The sequence below is a fragment of the Pseudophryne corroboree genome, chromosome 8 (genome assembly GCF_028390025.1).
Source record: "Pseudophryne corroboree isolate aPseCor3 chromosome 8, aPseCor3.hap2, whole genome shotgun sequence".
NCBI classification, from domain to species: domain Eukaryota; kingdom Metazoa; phylum Chordata; class Amphibia; order Anura; family Myobatrachidae; genus Pseudophryne; species Pseudophryne corroboree.
The window spans coordinates 326148711-326167715 of NC_086451.1; positions in this window are offsets into that span (position 1 = coordinate 326148711).

Here is a 19005-nt window from a genome sequence, read left to right on the forward strand (position 1 = left end):
GCTCTCCCCCTGATAAACTCTACTAATTGGATCAAAGTGGCTAAAATCAATAAACTGCACTTTACATTCCGGTACTTACAAGGAACAGCTGTTCATGTAGCAATTGCTATTAAGTATATATACAAAAGACAATTCATGGACACTTTTTATTATTTTTAAAGGGCAATATTATAGGAGTTCTTGTATGTGGATATTGCATGTGGATCGGATTATTTGAATATATCAATTTGTATCTACATATGGTTTTATGTTTTATGTTATAAAAGGAATATGAACAAAATAAAATAAATATATTTAAAATCCAATACGATTTAAGCGCTCCCTTGATAGTGTATACTGTCTTTTTCCATATTGTTTACCTTGGGTGATACAGTGTCACCAGTGGGAGACGCAGGAATCCTTCTTGGATATTTTTATATATATATATTAATCTTTTTTTGGTGGTAGCAAGCGCTGTGTTTTAGTATAATATATTGTTGGTATATTATTTGTTCAAATTGTGGTGTGTGCTGTACTCCACTTGTTTGGTGTTTGTTGATACTATAGATATGGAGGATGAACTATTGAGAGGAGAGCAGGAAGTACATACTAGTGCTACAGGTGCTGCCACCAGTCATGATGATACAAGTATGTCAAGATCATCTACTAAGGACAATGCCCAAGGGCATAGAGGGCTTAAGTCAGGACATGTAAAATCAAATAAGCAATTTAATTTTAGAGTGGGAAAGAATAATAACATCAAAAGGAAAGTTTGCTGCAGAGAAATATGAAAATGGTGGTTCTGCAACTGTCAGTGAGGCATTGTCTAGAAGAGGTGTCAAAAAAATAAAAACCACTAAGGCAGTAAAGCAAACTGTGCATTCAGAACTGCAGAAATTCCTGAGGAACATCTATGTGTGAGTCTGACATTTCTCACACTGTCCTCATAGAGAAGCCTCTTTTACCTCCTTCCACCATTTCTGCACCATCTGCACATGTGGGGAGCAGTACAAGTAAAAATGGTAATTATGAGGGCATAATAGATATTGAGGATTCTTGTTTGAAAGTGGGACAGGATGAGAGGGATAAGTGTGTACTACTATCTGATACTGAGGATGTTGATGATGATATTGTTTGTGTAAGTCAGCCATCAATGGCTGCATTTCTTGCTTGTAATAAAAAGAAAGCCATTGTGATGCCTAGACATAAGACCAAAAAAGTCACCTATTGGGTGTGGGATTATTTTTACTCAAATCCTGACAATGTTTGTGAAGGCATCTGCTCCATTTGTGAGGACAAAGTTAGTAGAGGTATGGACATTAGCCATCTAGGCCAACTCCTCCATGTTACATCAGTAAGTTCATTAAATTTATTGTAAAAGATTATAATGTAATTAATACCTTCATCATCAACCTCCTCATTGATCGGAGGTAGTCCTTCAAAAATTGTTCTGTGGGGGCACAAACAAAGCAAGCACTTCAGACACAAAAGTGTCAGGCCCTGTCGCTGAAGTGCTTGTTTTGTTAAAGTGTGTATGTCCTTTTTAATATCCAACATAAGGGTGGGAGGGAGAGCCCAAGAGCAATTCCATCTTGCACCAATTTTCATTTCTGCACTGCTGTGTGGCAATGTTTCATAGATGTGATATAAAATGCTGCGTGTTTGTGCCGCTGCAGAGTCATTAGTAAACAGCCAGCTCGCTGCAGCCTTTGGCCTAAAATTGATGAAAACAATATTGTGAGCTGTGAGGTAGAGATGAGCGGGTTCGGTTTCTCTGAATCCGAACCCGCACGAACTTCATGTTTTTTTTCACGGGTCCGAGCGACTCGGATCTTCCCGCCTTGCTCGGTTAACCCGAGCGCGCCCGAACGTCATCATGACGCTGTCGGATTCTCGCGAGACTCGGATTCTATATAAGGAGCCGCGCGTCGCCGCCATTTTCACACGTGCATTGAGATTGATAGGGAGAGGACGTGGCTGGCGTCCTCTCCATTTAGATTAGGAGAGAGAGCGAGAGATTGACCTGAGGCTGATACTGTAGAAGAGAGTGCAGAGTTTAGTGACTGACCACAGTGACCACCAGCAGTGCAGTTGTTTTATTTAATATATCCATTCTCTGCCTGAAAAAAACGGTACACACAGTGACTCAGTCACATACCATATCTGTGTGCACTGCTCAGCCCAGTGTGCTGCATGCCTGCATCATCTATGTATATATTATATATCTGACTGTGCTCAGCTCACACAGCTTATAATTGTGGGGGAGACTGGGGAGCACTGCAGTGCCAGTTATAGGTTATAGCAGGAGCAAGGAGTACAAGACAGTCACATACCATATCTGTGTGCACTGCTCAGCCCAGTGTGCTGCATCATCTATGTATATATTATATATCTGACTGTGCTCAGCTCACACAGCTTATAATTGTGGGGGAGACTGGGGAGCACTGCAGTGCCAGTTATAGGTTATAGCAGGAGCCAGGAGTACATATTATATTAAAATTAAACAGTGCACACTTTTGCTGCAGGAGTGCCACTGCCAGTGTGACTGACCAGTGACCTGACCACACTGACCACCAGTATAGTTAGTAGTATACTATATTGTGATTGCCTGAAAAAGTTAAACACTCGTCGTGTGACTTCACTTGTGTGGTGTTTTTTTTTTTTATTCTATAAAAAACTCATTCTGCTGACAGACAGTGTCCAGCAGGTCCGTCATTATATAATATATATACCTGTCCGGCTGCAGTAGTGATATATATATATTTTTTATATCATTATTTATCATCCAGTCGCAGCAGACACAGTACGGTAGTTCACGGCTGTAGCTACCTCTGTGTCGGCACTCGGCAGTCCATCCATAATTGTATACCACCTACCCGTGGTTTTTTTTTCTTTCTTCTTTATACATACATACTACTACATCTCTTTATCAACCAGTCTATATTAGCAGCAGACACAGTACAGTACGGTAGTTCACGGCTGTGGCTACCTCTGTGTCAGCACTCGGCAGTCCGTCCATAATTGTATACCACCTAACCGTGGTTTTTTTTTCTTTCTTCTTTATACATACATACTACGACATCTCTTTATCAACCAGTCTATATTAGCAGCAGACACAGTACAGTACGGTAGTTCACGGCTGTGGCTACCTCTGTGTCGGCACTCGGCAGTCCGTCCATAATTGTATACCACCTAACCGTGGTTTTTTTTTCTTTCTTCTTCATACATACATACTACGACATCTCTTTATCAACCAGTCTATATTAGCAGCAGACACAGTACAGTACGGTAGTTCACGGCTGTGGCTACCTCTGTGTCGGCACTCGGCAGTCCGTCCATAATTGTATACCACCTAACCGTGGTTTTTTTTTCTTTCTTCTTTATACATACATACTACGACATCTCTTTATCAACCAGTCTATATTAGCAGCAGACACAGTACAGTACGGTAGTTCACGGCTGTGGCTACCTCTGTGTCGGCACTCGGCAGTCCGTCCATAATTGTATACCACCTAACCGTGTTTTTTTTTTCTTTCTTCTTCATACATACATACTACGACATCTCTTTATCAACCAGTCTATATTAGCAGCAGACACAGTACAGTACGGTAGTTCACGGCTGTGGCTACCTCTGTGTCGGCACTCGGCAGTCCGTCCATAATTGTATACCACCTAACCGTGGTTTTTTTTTCTTTCTTCTTCATACATACATACTACGACATCTCTTTATCAACCAGTCTATATTAGCAGCAGACACAGTACAGTACGGTAGTTCACGGCTGTGGCTACCTCTGTGTCGGCACTCGGCAGTCCGTCCATAATTGTATACTAGTATCCATCCATCTCCATTGTTTACCTGAGGTGCCTTTTAGTTGTGCCTATTAAAATATGGAGAACAAAAATGTTGAGGTTCCAAAATTAGGGAAAGATCAAGATCCACTTCCACCTCGTGCTGAAGCTGCTGCCACTAGTCATGGCCGAGACGATGAAATGCCAGCAACGTCGTCTGCCAAGGCCGATGCCCAATGTCATAGTACAGAGCATGTCAAATCCAAAACACCAAATATCAGTAAAAAAAGGACTCCAAAACCTAAAATAAAATTGTCGGAGGAGAAGCGTAAACCTGCCAATATGCCATTTACCACACGGAGTGGCAAGGAACGGCTGAGGCCCTGGCCTATGTTCATGGCTAGTGGTTCAGCTTCACATGAGGATGGAGGCACTCAGCCTCTCGCTAGAAAAATGAAAAGACTCAAGCTGGCAAAAGCAGTAGCACCGCAAAGAACTGTGCGTTCTTCGAAATCCCAAATCCACAAGGAGAGTCCAATTGTGTCGGTTGCGATGCCTGACCTTCCCAACACTGGACGTGAAGAGCATGCGCCTTCCACCATTTGCACGCCCCCTGCAAGTGCTGGAAGGAGCACCCGCAGTCCAGTTCCTGATAGTCAGATTGAAGATGTCAGTGTTGAAGTACACCAGGATGAGGAGGATATGGGTGTTGCTGGCGCTGGGGAGGAAATTGACCAGGAGGATTCTGATGGTGAGGTGGTTTGTTTAAGTCAGGCACCCGGGGAGACACCTGTTGTCCGTGGGAGGAATATGGCCGTTGACATGCCTGGTGAAAATACCAAAAAAATCAGCTCTTCAGTGTGGAACTATTTCAACAGAAATGCGGACAACAGGTGTCAAGCCGTGTGTTCCCTTTGTCAAGCTGTAATAAGTAGGGGTAAGGACGTTAACCACCTCGGAACATCCTCCCTTATACGTCACCTGCAGCGCATTCATAATAAGTCAGTGACAAGTTCAAAAACTTTGGGTGACAGCGGAAGCAGTCCACTGACCAGTAAATCCCTTCCTCTTGTAACCAAGCTCACGCAAACCACCCCACCAACTCCCTCAGTGTCAATTTCCTCCTTCCCCAGGAATGCCAATAGTCCTGCAGGCAATGTCACTGGCAATTCTGACGAGTCCTCTCCTGCCTGGGATTCCTCCGATGCATCCTTGCGTGTAACGCCTACTGCTGCTGGCGCTGCTGTTGTTGCTGCTGGGAGTCGATGGTCATCCCAGAGGGGAAGTCGTAAGCCCACTTGTACTACTTCCAGTAAGCAATTGACTGTTCAACAGTCCTTTGCGAGGAAGATGAAATATCACAGCAGTCATCCTGCTGCAAAGCGGATAACTGAGGCCTTGACAACTATGTTGGTGTTAGACGTGCGTCCGGTATCCGCCATTAGTTCACAGGGAACTAGACAATTTATTGAGGCAGTGTGCCCCCGTTACCAAATACCATCTAGGTTCCACTTCTCTAGGCAGGCGATACCGAGAATGTACACGGACGTCAGAAAAAGACTCACCAGTGTCCTAAAAAATGCAGTTGTACCCAATGTCCACTTAACCACGGACATGTGGACAAGTGGAGCAGGGCAGGGTCAGGACTATATGACTGTGACAGCCCACTGGGTAGATGCATGGACTCCCGCCGCAAGAACAGCAGCGGCGGCACCAGTAGCAGCATCTCGCAAACGCCAACTCTTTCCTAGGCAGGCTACGCTTTGTATCACCGGTTTCCAGAATACGCACACAGCTGAAAACCTCTTACGGCAACTGAGGAAGATCATCGCGGAATGGCTTACCCCAATTGGACTCTCCTGTGGATTTGTGGCATCGGACAACGCCAGCAATATTGTGTGTGCATTAAATATGGGCAAATTCCAGCACGTCCCATGTTTTGCACATACCTTGAATTTGGTGGTGCAGAATTATTTAAAAAACGACAGGGGCGTGCAAGAGATGCTGTCGGTGGCCAGAAAAATTGCGGGACACTTTCTGCGTACAGGCACCACGTACAGAAGACTGGAGCACCACCAAAAACTACTGAACCTGCCCTGCCATCATCTGAAGCAAGAAGTGGTAACGAGGTGGAATTCAACCCTCTATATGCTTCAGAGGTTGGAGGAGCAGCAAAAGGCCATTCAAGCCTATACAATTGAGCACGATATAGGAGGTGGAATGCACCTGTCTCAAGCGCAGTGGAGAATGATTTCAACGTTGTGCAAGGTTCTGATGCCCTTTGAACTTGCCACACGTGAAGTCAGTTCAGACACTGCCAGCCTGAGTCAGGTCATTCCCCTCATCAGGCTTTTGCAGAAGAAGCTGGAGACATTGAAGGAGGAGCTAACACGGAGCGATTCCGCTAGGCATGTGGGACTTGTGGATGGAGCCCTTAATTCGCTTAACAAGGATTCACGGGTGGTCAATCTGTTGAAATCAGAGCACTACATTTTGGCCACCGTGCTCGATCCTAGATTTAAAGCCTACCTTAGATCTCTCTTTCCGGCAGACACAAGTCTGCTGGGGTTGAAAGACCTGCTGGTGAGAAAATTGTCAAGTCAAGCGGAACGCGACCTGTCAACATCTCCTCCTTCACATTCTCCCGCAACTGGGGGTGCGAGGAAAAGGCTCAGAATTCCGAGCCCACCCGCTGGCGGTGATGCAGGGCAGTCTGGAGCGACTGCTGATGCTGACATCTGGTCCGAACTGAAGGACCTGACAACGATTACGGACATGTCGTCTACTGTCACTGCATATGATTCTCTCACCATTGAAAGAATGGTGGAGGATTATATGAGTGACCGCATCCAAGTAGGCACGTCACACAGTCCATACTTATACTGGCAGGAAAAAGAGGCAATTTGGAGGCCATTGCACAAACTGGCTTTATTCTACCTAAGTTGCCCTCCCACAAATGTGTACTCCGAAAGAGTGTTTAGTGCCGCCGCTCACCTTGTCAGCAATCGGCGTACTAGGTTACATCCAGAAAATGTGGAGAAGATGATGTTCATTAAAATGAATTATAATCAATTCCTCCGCGGAGACATTGACCAGCAGCAATTGCCTCCACAAAGTACACAGGGAGCTGAGATGGTGGATTCCAGTGGGGACGAATTGATAATCTGTGAGGAGGGGGATGTACACGGTGATATATCGGAGGGTGATGATGAGGTGGACATCTTGCCTCTGTAGAGCCAGTTTGTGCAAGGAGAGATTAATTGCTTCTTTTTTGGGGGGGTCCAAACCAACCCGTCATATCAGTCACAGTCGTGTGGCAGACCCTGTCACTGAAATGATGGGTTGGTTAAAGTGTGCATGTCCTGTTTTGTTTATACAACATAAGGGTGGGTGGGAGGGCCCAAGGACAATTCCATCTTGCACCTCTTTTTTCTTTTATTTTTCTTTGCGTCATGTGCTGTTTGGGGAGGGTTTTTTGGAAGGGACATCCTGCGTGACACTGCAGTGCCACTCCTAAATGGGCCCGGTGTTTGTGTCGGCCACTAGGGTCGCTAATCTTACTCACACAGTCAGCTACCTCATTGCGCCTCTTTTTTTCTTTGCGTCATGTGCTGATTGGGGAGGGTTTTTTGGAAGGGACATCCTGCGTGACACTGCAGTGCCACTCCTAAATGGGCCCGGTGTTTGTGTCGGCCACTAGGGTCGCTAATCTTATTCACACAGTCAGCTACCTCATTGCGCCTCTTTTTTTCTTTGCGTCATGTGCTGATTGGGGAGGGTTTTTTGGAAGGGACATCCTGCGTGACACTGCAGTGCCACTCCTAAATGGGCCCGGTGTTTGCGTCGGCCACTAGGGTCGCTAATCTTACTCACACAGTCAGCTACCTCATTGCGCCTCTTTTTTTCTTTGCGTCATGTGCTGATTGGGGAGGGTTTTTTGGAAGGGACATCCTGCGTGACACTGCAGTGCCACTCCTAAATGGGCCCGGTGTTTGTGTCGGCCACTAGGGTCGCTAATCTTACTCACACAGTCAGCTACCTCATTGCGCCTCTTTTTTTCTTTGCGTCATGTGCTGATTGGGGAGGGTTTTTTGGAAGGGACATCCTGCGTGACACTGCAGTGTCACTCCTAAATGGGCCCGGTGTTTGTGTCGGCCACTAGGGTCGCTAATCTTACTCACACAGTCAGCTACCTCATTGCGCCTCTTTTTTTCTTTGCGTCATGTGCTGATTGGGGAGGGTTTTTTGGAAGGGACATCCTGCGTGACACTGCAGTGCCACTCCTAAATGGGCCCGGTGTTTGTGTCGGCCACTAGGGTCACTAATCTTACTCACACAGTCAGCTACCTCATTGCGCCTCTTTTTTTCTTTGCGTCATGTGCTGATTGGGGAGGGTTTTTTGGAAGGGACATCCTGCGTGACACTGCAGTGCCACTCCTAAATGGGCCCGGTGTTTGTGTCGGCCACTAGGGTCGCTAATCTTACTCACACAGTCAGCTACCTCATTGCGCCTCTTTTTTTCTTTGCGTCATGTGCTGATTGGGGAGGGTTTTTTGGAAGGGACATCCTGCGTGACACTGCAGTGCCACTCCTAAATGGGCCCGGTGTTTGTGTCGGCCACTAGGGTCGCTAATCTTACTCACACAGTCAGCTACCTCATTGCGCCTCTTTTTTTCTTTGCGTCATGTGCTGATTGGGGAGGGTTTTTTGGAAGGGACATCCTGCGTGACACTGCAGTGCCACTCCTAAATGGGCCCGGTGTTTGTGTCGGCCACTAGGGTCGCTTATCTTACTCACACAGTCAGCTACCTCATTGCGCCTCTTTTTTTCTTTGCGTCATGTGCTGATTGGGGAGGGTTTTTTGGAAGGGACATCCTGCGTGACACTGCAGTGCCACTCCTAGATGGGCCAGGTGTTTGTGTTGGCCACTAGTGTCGCTTAGCTTAGTCATCCAGCGACCTTGGTGCAAATTTTAGGACTAAAAATAATATTGTGAGGTGTGAGGTATTCAGAATAGACTGAAAATGAGTGGAAATTATGGTTTTTGAGGTTAATAATAATATGGGATCAAAATGACCCCCAAATTCTATGATTTAAGCTGTTTTTTAGTGTTTTTTTAAAAAAACACCCGAATCCAAAACACACCCGAATCCGACAAAAAAAATTTGGTGAGGTTTTGCCAAAACGCGGTCGAACCCAAAACACGGCCGCGGAACCGAACCCAAAGCCAAAACACAAAACCCGAAAAATTTCAGGCGCTCATCTCTACTGTGAGGCTGTCAAAATTGACTATAAATGACTGGAAATTAATGTTAATAAGGTTAATAATAATGTAGGAATAAAAATAGGCCCAAAGTCTGTGATTTTAGCTGTTTTTAGGATTTTTTACAAAAATACAGATCCAAAACCAAAACCCACAAGGGTAGTTTTGGCATAACCTAATACAGATCCAAAACACAAAAGAGATACAGATCCAACACCAAAACCAAAACACGAGGGTCAACGGACATCTCTAATGTAAACATATTTATGATCTGTTTGGGTAAGAAAGAAAGAACTCTACTCAGAGGCGGGTACACAGTTAGCCATTTTAATGCAATCTGCGATCGCGGCTAATGTTATCACACCTTTCACCTGAAAAATCCACTAATCGCAACCTGAGCGCTCCTGTTTTTCACACCTATCCTATTCAAAAATGGCAAAAAAGGGATTTGTGCAGTAATTCTAGCCAGCAAAAGCAGAGATCAGTATAGGAGAAATGGGGAAATTTGCCTGGACTCCTCAAAATGTCAAACTAATATAAGAAAACATTATAGAAGTCTATTAGGGGCCATAAAAAAAATAACTTGGTGTAATTAAACTAGGTCAAATGGCTGCTATATGCATTTTTGTAAAAAAATTTGAAAAAAATTTGAAAGCTATTTTTTGGCAAAATAAGTACTCTCATTAAATTTTGGGTTCATAAAAATTGGTATATACTGTATTTGGGTAATTTTAGGGGACTTTAAAAAAAGTGGAGACAGAATGATTACTACCACCTGCGAGTCTAAAAACAACTGTCCCGCACAAAAAGCACCCCAATATACCTGTCCAATACCTTGTACCCCAATTTCCTTTATCTTCCATGTTTTGTCCCCAAAAATGACATGTCATTATTGGCCAGTTAAAAATAATGTAAAACTTCTAAGTGTCTAATTCGTAATTCAGGGCGGGAGGGGGGGGGGTAGGAGTGTCTCTGGGTGTCCAAGGGGTTCTGAACTAAACCCCAATATTTTTAGTGTAAAATAGGGATTTTGCACTACTTTCACCAGCTCTGAGCTGGTGAACAGAAATCTGCAATAAACCCTTTGGGGACTTTTTATTATTATTATCCTTTATTTATATGGCACCACAAGGGTTCCACAGCACCCAATTATAGAGTGCATATGCACATAATCAAAACAGGAAAACAGTGACTTACAGTTGAAGACAATATAGGACAAGCACAGGGTAACTAAGCATAACTACACCAGTAAATGACATAGAGATAATTTCCATGGTGGACAAAAAACTGCAGGATTTGGGTAGTTGAGGATTATTAAAGTAAGAAAAGGATAAGCACATGAGGGAAGAGGGCCCTACTCATGAGAGCTTACATTCTAAGAGGAAGGGTAGACAGACAGGGGTGACACAGATGGGGTACATAGAGAGCATGAAACAGAGGGTTAGGATGAGATTTGGCTGGGTTTGGTAAAGAAGTGGGTCTTAAGAGCCCGTTTGAAGTTTTGTAGAGAGGTGGAGAGTCTGAGCGGGAGAGGTAAAGAATTCCAGAGAAAGGGAGCAGCACATGAAAAATCTTGGAGATAGTAGTAAAGGAAGTAATCAGAAGACAGGAGAGTCGGCGGGCATTATCAGAGCGAAGAGGACGAGTGGGAGAGTAAAGGGAGATAAGGTCAGAGATGTAAATGGGAGAGGAGTGGGTGAGTGCTTTGTAAGTGAGTGTGAGAAGTTTGAATTGGATTCTGAAAGGGAAGGGAAGCCAGTGAAGGGCTTGTAGGAGTGGGTAGGTGGATGTAGTGTATTTGGTGAGGAAGATGAGCCGGGCAGCAGCATTGAGGATAGATTGGAGTAGAGAGAGGTAATTGTCAGGGAGGCCAGTTAGGAGGAGATTACAATAGTCCAGTCTGGAAATAATCAGTGAGTGAATAATGGTCTTGGTGGCATTCTGGGTGAGAAAAGGTCTGATCCTGGAAATGTTTTTGAGATGAAAATTACAGGTTTGTGAGAGGTGCTGGATGTGTGGTTTGAAGGAGAGGGAGGAGTCAAGGATTACGCCAAGACAGCATACTTGGGGGCTAGAGGAGATAGTCATGCCATCAATGGTTAATGAGATTGTGGGAGGTGAGGTTGTGTGGGAGGGTGGAAAGATGATCAGCTCAGTCTTAGACATGTTGAGGTTAAGAAAGTGCTGGGACATCCAGGAAGAGATAGCAGAAAGACAGTTGGAGGTACAAGTGAAGAGAGTGGGGAAGAGATCAGGAAAGTAGAGGTAGATTTGAGTGTAATCAGCATAGAGGTGGTACTGGAAGTTAAAAGAACAAATGAGTTCACCTAAAGAGGACGTATAGAGAGAGAAAAGAAGAGGACCAAGAACGGAACCTTGGGGGCACCAACAGTCAGTGGAAGTGGGGGGGGAGGTAGCATCATGAGAGGAGACAGAGAAGGAACGATCAGAGAGGTAGGAGGACAGCCAGGAGAGGGCAGTATCATGCAGTCCAAGAGAGTGAAGGATTTGCAGAAGGAGAGGGTGGTCCACAGTGTCAAAAGCAGCAGAAAGGTCAAGAAGAATAAGCAGAAGTAGTGGCCCTTAGATTTGGCTGCATGGAGGTCATTGCAGACTTTTGCGAGGGCAGTTTCAGTGGAGTGGAGAGAATGGAAACTAGACTGGAATGGGTCAAGCAGTGAGTGAGAGGAAAGAAAGGCAGTGAGGCGATTATAGACAATATGCTCAAGAAGTTTGGAGGCAAAAGGGAGGAGAGAGATGGGTTGATAGTTGGAGAGAGTGTTTGGATTAAGGGTAGGTTTTTTAAAAATAGGGTAGAAAAGAGCATGCTTGAAGGCAGAGGGACAGTGCCTGATGAGAGGTAGAGATTGAGAAGGTGGGCAAGATGGGAACAGGCAGAAGAATAGAGGTAGTGGAGGAGGTGGGAGGGGATAGGGTCAAGTGGGGAGGTTGTGGGGGGGAGGAACAAATGAGGGCCATGACTTCCTCACCAGATACATGGGAGAAAGATGTCAGAGTTGGTAAGAGGGAAGGGGAGGGGTGCAAAGGATGGGTGGTGGCTGGTTGCTGGTCTGGTGGGATGTGATGTCCTGATGTATGGAGTCAATCTTGGATGTGAAATAAGTGGCAAAATCAAGTGCAGACAATGAGGAAGAGGAGGTGGTGGTGGGCAGAGGAGGGAGTTAACAGTGGCAAAGAGGGATCGGGGGTTGGAAGACTGGGTACAGATGAGGATTTTGAAGTATGATTGTTTAGCGAGGGAAAGGGCAGTACTGAAGGATGAGAGCATAAATTTGAAATGGAGGAAGTCTGCTTTAGAGCGTGATTTCCTCCACTGTCGGTCGGCAGTACGTGAGCATTTTTGAAGATATCTGGTGCATTTGGTGTGCCAGGGTTGAGGTGTTGATCTGCGAGGGTGAATAGTGGTTGGCGGAGCAACAGAGTCAAGGGCAGAAGTAAGAGATGCACTGTATAGGGATGTGGCTTGTTCAGGGCATGTGTGAGAGAGAAGTAAGTCAAACAGGGAGGATAGAGATGAGGTGTCAATAGCCTCAATGTTACGCTTAGTGATGGCAGCCTTAGGAGGGAGAGATGGGGAAGCAGAGATAGATAAGTTGAAAGAGAGCAGGTGGTGGTCAGAGAGGGGAAAAGGGGAATTGGAGAAATCCAAAATATCACAGCGGTGAGTTAAAACCAGATCCAGTGAGCTCCCGTTCACATGGGAGGGTGAGGTGGTCCACTGGGAGAGACCAAGTGAAGAGGTGCGGTTAAGAATTTAGAGGCAGGTGATTTTGTGGGGTTATCGATAGGGATGTTGAAATCACCTAGAATAATGGAGGGAATGTCAGAAGAGAGGAAGTGAGGTAGCCAGGAAGCAAAGTTAGCGAGGAATTTGGAGGAAATGCCAGGTGGATGGTAAATGACAGCAACTCGAAGATTAGTAGGTTGGTAGTGGCTTATTGCATGGACCTCAAATGTAGAGAATGTAAGGGATGGTTCTGGAGGTAGAAGTTGGTATGTGTAGCTTGAGGGAAAAAGGATCCCAACACCAACCCCATGGCGACCCCCGGGTCGGGGGGTGTGTGAGAATGTGAGGCACCCAGCAGAGAGAGCAGCAGGAGAAGTGGTGTCATAGGGAGTAATCCAGGTTTCTATAATGGCCAGGAGGTGCAGGGAGTTGGAAATGAAAAGGTCATGAGTGGGGGCCAGTTTGTTGCAAACAGATCTGGCATTCCAGAGCGCGCAGGATAGGAGGTAGGAGTTTGTGAGAGAGATGTGAACAAGATTATCAGGATTGCTGTAGCATTGAGGTAAGATTCATGTGGAAGGAAGGGATAAAGAGTGTGTAATGATGGTGCTGGGGCCTTGGCTAGGAAGGTAGACTGCAGGAGTGAGGCAGGGTGGGAGTGCAGTGTGATACTGGTGGAGGAGAGGTGAGGTGACAGGCAGAGGAGGGAGAGAGCAGGGTTGAGTGGTGGGGGAGAAAGGGTGTGAAGGGGCAAAAGTAAATTGCAATGGGGAAACAGAAGAAGAGGGGAAGGGAGGCAGAGGGGAGGATGGTAGACAGAGGAGAGGAGAGAGGATGAGATGTAGGAGACTGGGAGAGAGGGATAGAGGTGGTACCAGGGGACAGAATAAAGTATTAGGAAGTAAATGATTAATGGGGGATGTTGCCAGCCTGGCCATAGTGTGGATAGGGTAAATAGTAGTGATGTGCACCGGAAATTTTTCAGGTTTTGTGTTTTGGTTTTAATTTCGGTTCCGCTGCCGTGTTTTGGGTTCGGACGCGTTTTGGCAAAACCTCACCGGAAATTTTTTGTCGGATTCGGGTGTGTTTTGGATTCGGGTGTTTTTTTCAAAAAACACTAAAAAACAGCTTAAATCATAGAATTTGGGGGTCATTTTGATCCCATAGTATTATTAACCTCAATAACCATAATTTCCATTTATTTTTTTCAATCTATTCTGAACACCTCACACCTCACAATATTATTTTTAGTCCTAAAATTTGCACCGAGGTCGCTGGATGGCTAAGCTTGCGACACAAGTGGCCGACACAAACACCTGGCCCATCTAGGAGTGGCACTGCAGTGTCAAGCAGGATGTCACTTCAAAAAAATTGTCCCCAAACAGCACATGATGCAAAGAAAAAAAGAGGCGCAATGAGGTAGCTGTGTGACTAAGCTAAGCGACCCTAGTGGCTGACACAAACACCTGGCCCATCTAGGAGTGGCACTGCAGTGTCAGACAGGATGGCACTTGAAAAAAATAGTCCCCAAACAGCACATGATGCAAAGAAAAAAAGAGGCGCAATGAGGTAGCTGTGTGACTAAGCTAAGCGACCCTAGTGGCCGACACAAACACCTGGCCCATCTAGGAGTGGCACTGCAGTGTCAGACAGGATGGCACTTGAAAAAAATAATCCCCAAACAGCACATGACGCAAAGAAAAAAAGAGGCGCAATGAGGTAGCTGTTTGACTAAGCTAAGCGACCCTAGTGGCCAACACAAACACCTGGCCCATCTAGGAGTGGCACTGCAGTGTCAGACAGGATGGCACTTGAAAAAAATAGTCCCCAAACAGCACATGATGCAAAGAAAAAAAGAGGCGCAATGAGGTAGCTGTGTGACTAAGCTCAGCGACCCAAGTGGCCGACACAAACACCTGGCCCATCTAGGAGTGGCACTGCAGTGTCAGACAGGATGGCACTTCCAAAAAATACTCCCCAAACAGCACATGATGCAAAGAAAAAAAGAGGCGCAATGAGGTAGCTGTGTGACTAAGCTAAGCGACCCTAGTGGCCGACACAAACACCTGGCCCATCTAGGAGTGGCACTGCAGTGTCAGACAGGATGGCACTTGAAAAAAATAGTCCCCAAACAGCACATGATGCAAAGAAAAAGAGGCGCACCAAGGTCGCTGTGTGACTAAGCTAAGCGACACAAGTGGCCGACACAAACACCTGGCCCATCTAGCAGTGACACTGCAGTGTCAGGCAGGATGGCCCTTCAAAAAAATACTCCCCAAACAGCACATGATGCAAAGAAAAATGAAAGAAAAAAGAGGTGCAAGATGGAATTGTCCTTGGGCCCTCCCACCCACCCTTATGTTGTATAAACAGGACATGCACACTTTAACGAACCCATCATTTCAGCGACAGGGTCTGCCACACGACTGTGACTGAAATGACTGGTTGGTTTGGGACCCACCAAAAAAGAAGCAATCAATCTCTCCTTGCACAAACTGGCTCTACAGAGGCAAGATGTCCACCTCATCATCATCGTCCGATTCATCACCCCTTTCACTGTGTACATCCCCCTCCTCACAGATTATTAATTCGTCCCCACTGGAATCCACCATCTCAGGTCCCCGTGTACTTTCTGGAGGCAATTGCTGCTGGTCAATGTCTCCACGGAGGAATTGATTATAATTCATTTTAATGAACATCATCTTCTCCACATTTTCTGGAAGTAACCTCGTACGCCGATTGCTGACAAGGTGAGCGGCGGCACTAAACACTCTTTCGGAGTACACACTGGAGGGTGGGCAACTTAGGTAGAATAAAGCCAATTTCTGCAAGGGCCTCCAAATTGCCTCTTTTTCCTGCCAGTATACGTACGGACTGTCTGACGTGCCTACTTGGATGCGGTCACTCATATAATCCTCCACCATTCTTTCAATGGTGAGAGAATCATATGCATTGACAGTAGACGACATGTCAGTAATCGTTGGCAGGTCCTTCAGTCTGGACCAGATGTCAGCACTCACTCCAGACTGCCCTGCATCACCGCCAGCGGGTGGGCTCGGAATTCGTAGCCTTTTCCTCGCACCCCCAGTTGCGGGAGAATGTGAAGGAGGAGATGTTGACGGGTCACGTTCCGCTTGACTTGACAATTTTCTCACCAGCAGGTCTTTGAACCCCTGCAGACTTGTGTCTGCCGGAAAGAGAGATACAACGTAGGTTTTAAATCTAGGATCGAGCACGGTGGCCAAAATGTAGTGCTCTGATTTCAACAGATTGACCATCCGTGAATCCTGGTTAAGCGAATGAAGGGCTCCATCCACAAGTCCCACATGCCTAGCGGATTCGCTCTGTTTTAGCTCCTCCTTCAATGTCTCCAGCTTCTTCTGCAAAAGCCTGATGAGGGGAATGACCTGACTCAGGCTGGCAGTGTCTGAACTGACTTCACGTGCGGCAAGTTCAAAGGGTTGCAGAACCTTGCACAACGTTGAAATCATTCTCCACTGCGCTTGAGACAGGTGCATTCCACCTCCTTTGCCTATATCGTGGCCAGATGTATAGGCTTGAATGGACTTTTGCTGCTCCTCCATCCTCTGAAGCATATAGAGGGTTGAATTCCACCTCGTTACCACCTCTTGCTTCAGCTGAGGCAGGGCAGGTTCAGGTATTTTTGGTGGTGCTCCAGTCTTCTGTACGCGGTGCCTGAACGCCGAAAGTGGCCCGCAATTCTTCGGGCCACAGATAGCATCTCTTGCACGCCCCTGTCGTTTTTTAAAGAATTCTGCACCACCAAATTCAAGGTATGTGCAAAACATGGGACGTGCTGAAAACATGGGACGTGCTGGAATTTGCCCAGATGTAATGCACGCACAATATTGCTGGCGTTGTCCGATGTCACAAATCCCCAGGAGAGTCCAATTGGGGTAAGCCATTCTGCGATGATCTTCCTCAGTTGCCGTAAGAGGTTTTCAGCTGTGTGCGTATTCTGGAAAGCGGTGATACAAAGGTAGCCTGCCTAGGAACGAGTTGGCTTTTGCAAGATGCTGCTACTGGTGCCGCCGCTGCTGTTCTTGCTGCGGGAGGCAATACATCTACCCAGTGGGCTGTCACAGTCATATAGTCCTGGGTCTGCCCTGCTCCACTTGTCCACATGTCCGTGGTTAAGTGGACATTGGGTACAACTGCATTTTTTAGGACACTGGTGAGTCTTTTTCTGAGGTCTGTGTACATTTTCGGTATCGCCTGCCTAGAGAAATGGAACCTAGATGGTATTTGGTACCGGGGACACAGTACCTCAATCAAGTCTCTAGTTGGCTCTGAATTAATGATGGATACCGGAACTACATTTCTCACCGCCCAGGCTGCCAAGGCCTCAGTTATCCGCTTTGCAGCAGGATGACTGCTGTGATATTTCATCTTCCTCGCAAAGGACTGTTGGACAGTCAATTGCTTACTGGAAGTAGTACAAGTGGTCTTCCGACTTCCCCTCTGGGATGACGATCGACTCCCAGCAGCAACAACAGCAGCGCCAGCAGCAGTAGGCGTTACACTCAAGGATGCATCAGAGGAATCCCAGGCAGGAGAGGACTCGTCAGACTTGCCAGTGACATGGCCTGCAGGACTATTGGCTTTCCTGGGTAAGGAGGAAATTGACACTGAGGGAGTTGGTGGTGTGGTTTGCAGGAGCTTGGTTACAAGAGGAAGGGATTTAGTGGTCAGTGGACTGCTTCCGCTGTCACCCAAAGTTTTTGAACTTGTCACTGACTTATGATGAATGCGCTGCAGGTGACGTATAAGGGAGGATGTTCCGAGGTGGTTTACGTCCTTACCCCTACTTATTACAGCTTGACAAAGGCAACACACGGCTTGACACCTGTTGTCCGCATTTGTGTTGAAATAATTCCACACCGAAGAGCTGAATTTTTTTGTATTTTGACCAGGCATGTCAAGGGCCATATTCCTCCCATGGTCAACAGGTGTCTCCCCGGGTGCCTGACTTAAACAAACCACCTCACCATCAGAATCCTCCTTGTCAATTTCCTCCCCAGCGCCAGCAACACCCATATCCTCATCCTGGTGTACTTCAACAGTGACATCTTCAATTTGACTATCAGGAACTGGACTGCGGGTGCTCCTTCCAGCACTTGCAGGGGGCGTGCAAATGGTGGAAGGTGCAAGCTCTTCCCGTCCAGTGTCGGCAAGGTCAGGCATCGCAACCGACACAATTGGACTCTCCTTGGGGATTTGTGATTTTGAAGAACGCACAGTTCTTTGCTGTGTTTTTGCCAGCTTAAGTCTTTTCTTTTTTCTAGCGAGAGGATGAGTGCTTCCATCCTCATTTGAAGCTGAACCACTAGCCATGAACATAGGCCAGGGCCTCAGCCGTTCCTTGCCACTCCGTGTCGTAAATGGCATATTGGCAAGTTTACGCTTCTCCTCAGACGCTTTTAATTTTTATTTTTGGGTCATTTAACTGAACTTTTGTGTTTTGAATTTTACATGCTCTGTACTATGACATTGGGCATCGGCCCTGGCAGACGACGTTGATGGCATTTCATCGTCTCGGCCATGACTAGTGGCAGCAGCTTCAGCACGTGGTGGAAGTGGATCTTGATCTTTCCCTTTAACCTCCACATTTTTGTTCTCTATTTTTTAAGGTGTGGAATTATATGCCAGTATCAATAGCAATGGCCTACTACTCTATTTACTGCGCACAACTAAAAGGCACCACAGGTATACAATGTAGATGGATGGATAGTATACTTTATGGATGACGAGTGACGACACAGAGGTAGGTACAGCAGTGGCCTACCGTACTGCTATTTACAGTATAATGGACCTGGTGGACACTGTCAGCAGACTGCTAAACTACTAGAGATGTGCACTTGAAATTTTTCGGGTTTTGTGTTTTGGTTTTGGGTTCGGTTCCGCGGCCGTGTTTTGGTTTCGACCGCGTTTTGGCAAAACCTCACCGAATTTTTTTTGTCGGATTCGGGTCTGTTTTGGATTCGGGTGTTTTTTTCAAAAAACACTAAAAAACAACTTAAATCATAGAATTTGGGGGTCATTTTGATCCCAAAGTATTATTAACCTCAAAAACCATAATTTCCACTCATTTTCAGTCTATTCTGAATACCTCACACCTCACAATATTATTTTTAGTCCTAAAATTTGCACCGAGGTCGCTGGATGACTAAGCTAAGCGACCCAAGTGGCCGACACAAACACCTGG